Source organism: Cibotium barometz, chromosome 28, assembly GCF_041138505.1.
Source record: "Cibotium barometz isolate CiBa-2024 chromosome 28, ASM4113850v1, whole genome shotgun sequence".
Taxonomy (NCBI): domain Eukaryota; kingdom Viridiplantae; phylum Streptophyta; class Polypodiopsida; order Cyatheales; family Cibotiaceae; genus Cibotium; species Cibotium barometz.
In genome coordinates, this window is record NC_141073.1 from 3,775,453 (window position 1) to 3,783,273 (window position 7,821).

Sequence of the window (7,821 nt, forward strand, 5' to 3'; positions counted from 1 at the left end):
GCTTCTCCTGTGCATTTAGACATTCTTTCTTGATTGGTGCATATTCATTCAATATATGAAGATTCAAGTCCACCTTCCGCACTCTTGTTGAATCTGAAGTTTCTGCCATTCGAAAAATGGAAGAGACTATTCTGAAATGACTAAGAGCTGTCCTATTGTATTCACAATATCCTATTATATCACAATGGGAGCTTGGGAAAGAGGGAGAGAGAGAGAGGAAGAGAGAGAGAGAGAGAGAGAGAGAGAGAGAGAGAGAGAGAGAGAGAGAGAGGGAGATAGACCTATTGTATTTGGAATAGGAGAAGAGAGATTGGAAAAAGGGAGAGAGAGAGAGAGAGAGAGAGAGAGAGAGAGAGAGAGAGAGAATCTCATTACAAAGGTTGGTAGGAAACGTGATGAATAATAGTAATGATAGAAAGAAACAAAATGTGGGGAGAATTTCAAATACGACTATTAAAGTGGAGTAAATAAGATTGAAAGCGTAGATATCAGTGATCATACTAGTAGGGGTTTTAATAGTTGGAAAGAGAATCCTAGTTTGAAAATTAGAGAGATCCCCTACTTTTAGCCCAAAAGTAGGCTTCATTCTGAGCTTTGTCTCCTTAAGCCTCAATAAAATTAGTCTTAATTCCTTAAAATTAGGGATCCTTATAGGGCCCTTTTTATGCTCAAATGCCCCCTAATGGATCATGTGGATATCCAACCTAAGCGGAGCAAAAGAGCAAGGGTAGAGACAACCTCAATGATGGGATTGGAACCCGAGTCAGCTTTGACGGACTGCAATCAAGTTCTAGAACATGACATTGACAACACATGTTATAGATGCCTGCACGAACAAGCCACGGAGTAGATGATCATGATTCGAAGCATGAAATGGCCCAAGAAGTAGAAGACATCAAACAACGTGTGGAGTATTCTTCTCAAGAGGAGAAAGAGCTACGTAGGCTTGCTTGTCTACCACTTTACCATGGAGCACGTGTTTCAATTTTATGCACTTGTCTCTCCATATTTGACTTGCAATCAATATATGGGTGGTCTGATATACGAGTGTTTCAAAACTTATGGGGTATGTGTCCTTTCTCCTCTCTATGTTTCACATGACTGCATGAATGTCTTGTCTTTCTCCTTTACTATTTGTTCTGTCATATCATACAGGTTATTAAAGGATCAAATTCTACCAAAAGACAATGAGATGCCTTCGGAATGTACACGAGCAAAATCAATGTTGCACTCCATAAGGCTAGACTATATAACACACACCATGCTCGTTGAAGAATTGTATTCTCTTTTGGCAAGAGTACGCCACTCTTCATGAGTGTCCATAGTGTGGTTCATTGAGGTATAGGCAAGATGTCCAAGCCTGACAAACTAGTAAAGTCTTATGACACTTTCCCATCATTGCACGTATTCAAACAATGTTCAAATGCAAATCCATTGGATCTTTAATGACTTGGCATCGGAACACCAAATCCACAAATGACGTTATGCGTGTGCTCGCTTATTCTCCAGCATGGAGGCATATCGAAGAGAAGTGTGTGGACTTTAGGGGGAAGAGCCTCATCACATTCATCTCGGACTAGCAATGGATGGAGTCAATTCATTTGGCTTACGAAGTTCATCATGGAATACATGGCTCGTTTACCTAGTCAACTATAACCTGCCACCATGGTTAGTGATAAAGAAGGGGCACCTTTTACTTGATAGTTCCGAAGAAGTACAAGGCTGAGAATACATGCGTCTACTTGGCTCCATTATTTGACAAGGCTGCACACGTTACGGGATGGTATCCAAGTTCAGGATGAATCTAAGTAGTTTGAAGAAAGGGCTACAACACTACGAGAGGAATACTTATGTGGACCATGCATGGTTGGCTGGGCTATGGAGAGTGCTCTACTAAGTTAATTATTCTATTATTTCTTGATCATATATAATTTCATAATTTTTGTATTTCTTTATTATTTTCATATCTCATCACAATGATTAGAATGTTTGGTAGGGCTTTCAATATCTAGATATAATGCATGTGGGCTTGGAATTAGAGGCTCGGTCCTCAACATCTTTGAGGAAGGTTATCTACAATGGCCAAAAAAATTATCTCCCCAACAACCATGAGTTGCGAGAGAGATTTCTAGGGAGGCCTCCTCATGTGCTAAAGCCAAGTGCATGGGAAGTGGATCCAAGTTGTTCACCCCCAGGAATGAAGCAGCTATCCATCTTCCATCTACTCCCATACTGGAGTAATCTTCTAGTCAATCATCTTCTTGACCCTATGCACGTTTTCAAGAACATAGCCAATATGCTATAGAAAACCATGACAGGTGTGCTAAAGAGAGCAAGGCACAAAGGGATGATCTACAAGAGGTGGATCGCATGCAGCGTTTATGGGCATGGACCAGACTTGATGGGAAGGTGATTCTCTCTAGAGCACCTTGGGTCTTAAGCATAGAAGAGCAGTGGCATGTAAAGAATTGCATCAGTGAGTTTCATACTCCCACTAATTATATGCATTGCTTGAAGGGAGAATTCACAAAGGATGAAGAGCTTAATGTCTTGAAGTCTCATGAGTGGCACAAAATCTTATAAGTTATGCTGCCAATAGCCATTAAGGATTGCCTCACCAACAACATAAGAGCGACAGTATACAAGATTAGTGCATTGGTATAGTGGATATCAAAGAAGGAGATTAGAAGAAATACATTGGAAGCAGCTTGTCAATAGTCCAGGAAAAATCTTATCCGACTCGAACCTTAAATCAGACTCTATGACCAAGACCAAACTCTTTCATCACAGTTTCGAGAAAAGAAGGTGTGTCTAGTTTAGAAAAATACACTCAAAACTCCCGCCAAATCTGAAACTAAGTTTGAGACCCTTCGATTTGATCTATGGATCAAGGTTATAGAATTCCAAGAATTTTGGTATGAAATTCAGAATTCCAATCAAGAAGTTTTGGGAATACTAATTCAAGAAATACTCGTATTCAAAAGAAAATCAAACTGAAAACTTACACTGAAAACTTGCATAGATGTCATGAGATGTGATGTGCATAGATGTGATGAGATGCGATGTGAATCAGATAGATGTGAATGAATGGATGGATGTAATAGGATGTGAATTGATGTGAATGAATGGATGGATGTAATAGGATGTGAATTGATGTGATGAGATGCGATGTGAATCAGATAGATGTGAATGAATGGATGGATGTGAATGTGCATGTGAAGAATGAATGAATGAATGGATGGATGTGAATGTGCATGTGAAGAATGGATGTGAATGTATATGTGAGGAATGGATGTGGATGTGTATGTGAAGATTGGATGTGTATGTGAAGAATGGATGTGGATGTGTATGTGAAGAATGGATGTGGATGAGTATGTGAAAAAATGGATGTGGATGTATGTGAATGAATGGATGTGGATGTGTATGTGAAAGAATGTGATGTGATGTAAAGAGGTGGATGTGAAGTGATAGATATAAATGTATAGATAGATGTGAGTAGTCGTATACATGTGAATAATTGGATGGATGTGGATAAATGAGATGAGATGTGGATGAATGAGATAGTATGAATAAGATACGATATGGATAGAGGTGATGTGATATAATGTGGATAGATTGTATGTGATGGGATGGTTATGAGAATGAATGTGGTGGATATGAATGAATGAATGTGATGGATATGAATGAATGTGAGGTGATGGATGTAAATGGATGTGAGGTGATGGATGTAAATGGATATGAATGAATGTGACGTGATGGATGTAAATGGATGTGATGTAAATGAATGTGATGGACATGAATAGATGTGAAGTGATGTGAATCGGGATGTGAATGAATGAAATGTGATGTCATGTGAATCGGGATGTGAGTGAATGAGATGTGATATAAATTGGGATACATGTGATATGTGATGTGAATAAATATGATGTGATGAGATGTGGATATGGGTAGATGCAAGTGGATGAGATCTGATACGGATAAATGAGAAAAGATGTGATGAGATGGAAAATGATGTGATGAAAATGGGAATACATATGAAATAAATAAGGATTGATGTGGAACAATGTGGAAAGACGAGAGTTCGTTATAGAAACTGTATTTATGACCTGTTTTTAAATGACTGATTTATGTCAAAAATACTGGGAAAGCATTTTGACCGTCTTGTGAATGAGGTCGTGGAGACCTATCGAATGAGGTCGTGGAGACCTATCTGATAAAGTTGCAACAGCAGACGGAGAGTCAACAGAGGACGTCTCGCGTAGCAAGGTTGGCCAAGGTCTTGACCAGCCTTGGTTCGATTTAAATGGTGAGCTTTCGGTACGGTGGATGAGGGACCAAGGAAGCGGCCTATGAGTGAAGCGCTAGGCGACCTGCGAAGGATCCTAGGGGGTGCTGACCATACGGTGCTCGAGCTCTGGGTCGCTGAAGATACCCACACGTGCGTCGTCGAAGATATTGGAACAAGGAGTAAGAGTTATTTTCTGAATTCGGGCATGGATCTGGTTGATCGACCTTGCTGGTCCTCAACGGATGAGTCTATGGCTCTTTTATATGGATCTGTTGGTTGATCTTGCTGATCTTCAATGGAGATTCCATTTTGATTTTTATAAGTGAATATATTGCCAGGTACTATGAGCTAGGAACTATCGAAAAGGCCCCTGAGTGGACAGGTGGTGAGCGTTTTGGTTGCCAATGATGCCATAGGTACACCGATGAAGGAAAAATTGGAAATTAGGATTCAACCGGGTATTTTGGAGGATTATGATCAGTGATGCCATAGTTTCATTAAATGATTATTTTAAAGACAGCTGAATCTGTGAAAAAGGCAATTTCATATTGGGTGTGTAAGTGGTGTGACTAGTTTTAAGTTTGCATGAATATCCAACTAGGGGACCTGGGAACTCTTTTCCCTGATACCCAGGACAAAACCTAACCAGATTCTTAAATGGATCCCATCACACCAGTGGTTGGGCGGTTGGTTAATCCACGGGACTGGGGTTAGGCTGGACTAATGGATCCCTAAAATCAGACTCAATTCTGTTATGGTACAATAGATAAAGTAAATCCCGAATAAAAATTGTTCTATGGAAAAGAATCAATAGCTATGTCTCTCAATGAGGAAAAAAGGGTTGGTCTCTATGATCCAAGTGCAAGTCTTTTCCTTGATCTGACTATGGGACTTACGGGTTCGGTCATATCAGTTCAGTTAGTTAAGGCTCTTGACTACATTAGTGTAATTTTTGTCTTGGAGGAATCGCCCGTGCTTTCCGGGCGAGGGAAGCTTTTTCGGGTTCGGAAGAACCGAGGGATTAGTCTCTTGTCCGGATATCTGTGGGCGAGGCCTCGAGTGAGGGATCCTGTCCCACGCAAGAAGTGCTACTTTTGCTGCTAGCACCCCTGAATTCGTTATGCGGATGGGATAGGGATCTTTTATGCATTAAGCTCTATGCATAGAGCTTAATCTTTTTGATTTTGTATGTATGCATTAGGTTCTTAGGGCTTTTGTATGTATGCATTGCTAATCCTTTCCTCACCCTTTTATTGGTTTTGTAGGTCTTCTAATCTTCTCTTTCAACATCACCAAAAAGAGGTAAGTGCTTTCCTATCTTTCCTATCTTTTTATCTTCTATTTTTATCTACCAAAAAGAGGGGCTTAGTTTTGTAGCCTCTATGCATAGAGCTTAATCTATGAATAGAGCTCTAATCATAGAGCTTAATCTATGCATTAAGCTCTAGTCGTAGAGCTTAATGCATAGATTAAGCTCTATGCATGCATAGAGATCTATGCATAGATTAAGCTCTATGCATAGACCTCTATGCATGCATAGAGCTTAATCTATGCATGCTTAATCTATGCATGCATTAAGCTTTATGCATGCATGCTTAATGCATAGTGCCATGGTATGGTTTAGTTTAGCCTAGCGTGGCTTGCATAGTGCTTTATGCATAAGCCTTATGCATAGCTTTATGCATAAGGCCTCATGCATAGCTTTATGCATAGGCTTTACGCATAAGGCCTCATGCATGCTTTATGCATAAGCCTTATGCATAATGCTTCTATGCATAAGCTTTATGCATAAGGCCTCATGCATAGCTTTATGCATAAGGCCTCATGCATGCTTTATGCATAAGCTTTAGCATAGCTTGCATAAGGCTTGCATAGCGACATAGTTTGCATAAGGCTTGCATAGCGGCATAGCTTGCATAAGCTTTTGTATGTATGCATTACTAATCCTTTCCTCACCCTTTTGTTGGTTTTGTAGGTCCTCTAATCCTTTCCTTCAACATCACAAAAAAGAGGTAAGTGCTTTTATATCTTTCCTCTATTATTATTGCACCCTTGGGTACTGGAGATTTGTTTTGTAGGTTTGCGCATAATGCTTTATGCATAAGCTTTATGCATGCTTTATGCATAATGCTTTATGCATAGCTTTATACATAAGGCCTCATGCATAGCTTTATACATAAGGCCTCATGCATAGGCTTTATGCATAAGGCTTTCATGCATGCTTTATGCATAAGGCCTCATGCATAGTTTTATGCTTAAGGCCTTATGCATAAGCCTTATGCATAATGCTTTATGCATAAGGCTTCATGCATGCTTTATGCTTAAGGCCTTATGCATAAGGCCTCATGTATAAAGCATTATGCTTAAATCTTTATTATTATGCATAAGGCCTCATGCATAAAGCATTATGCTTAAATCTTTATTATTATGCATAAGGCCTCATGCATAAAGCATTATGCTTAAAGCTTTATGCATAAGGCCTCATGCATGCTTTATGCATAAGCTTTAGCATAGCTTAATCTATGCATTAAGCTCTATCCGTAGAGTTTAATGCATAGATTAAGCTCTATGCATGCATTCATAATGCATAGAGATCTATGCATAGATTAAGCTCTATACATAGACCTCTATGCATAGATTAAGCTCTATGCATAGAGCTTTATACATGCATAGAGCTTAATCTATGCATGCATTAAGCTCTATGAATGCATGCTTAATGCATAGTGTCGAGGTCCGGTTTAGTTTAGGCATATCTTTCCTCTATTATTATTGCACCCTTGAGTGTTGGGGATTTATTTTGTAGGTTTGCGCATAAGCTTTATGCATAAGGCCCCATGCATAGCTTTATGCATAGGCTTTATGCATAAGGCCTCATGCATGCTTTATGCATACGGCCTCATGCATAGTTTTATGCTTAAGGCCTCATGCATAGTGCTTTATGCATAAGCCTTATGCTTTAAGCTTTATGCATAAGCCTTGTAGGTTTGCGCATAAGCCTTATGCATAAGGCCTCATGCATAAGTTGTATACATAAGCTCTCATGCATAATTTTATGCTGAAGGCCTCATGCATAGCTTTATGCTTTATGCTTAAGGCCTTATGCATAAGCTTTATGCTTAAGGCATAGTACTTTAAACATAATGCCTCATGCATCGCTTTATGCATAAGCTTTGCTAATCTTTTGCTCACCCTTTTGTTGGCTTTGTAGGTCCTCTAATCCCTTTCAACATCACAAAAAGAGGTAAGTGCTTTCATATCTTTTCTCTCTTTCCTCTATTATTATTGCACCCTTGGGTGCTGGGGATTTGTTTTGTAGGTTTGCACATAAGCTTTATGCATAATGCATTATGGATAAGGCCTCATGCATAGCTTTATGCATAAGGCCTCATGCATGCTTTATGCATAAGGCCTCATGCATAGCTTTATGCTTAAGACCTCATGCATAGCTTTATGCATAAGGCCTCATGCATAGCTTTATGCATAGGCTTTATGCATAATGCCTCATGCATGCTTTATGCATAAGGCCTCATGCA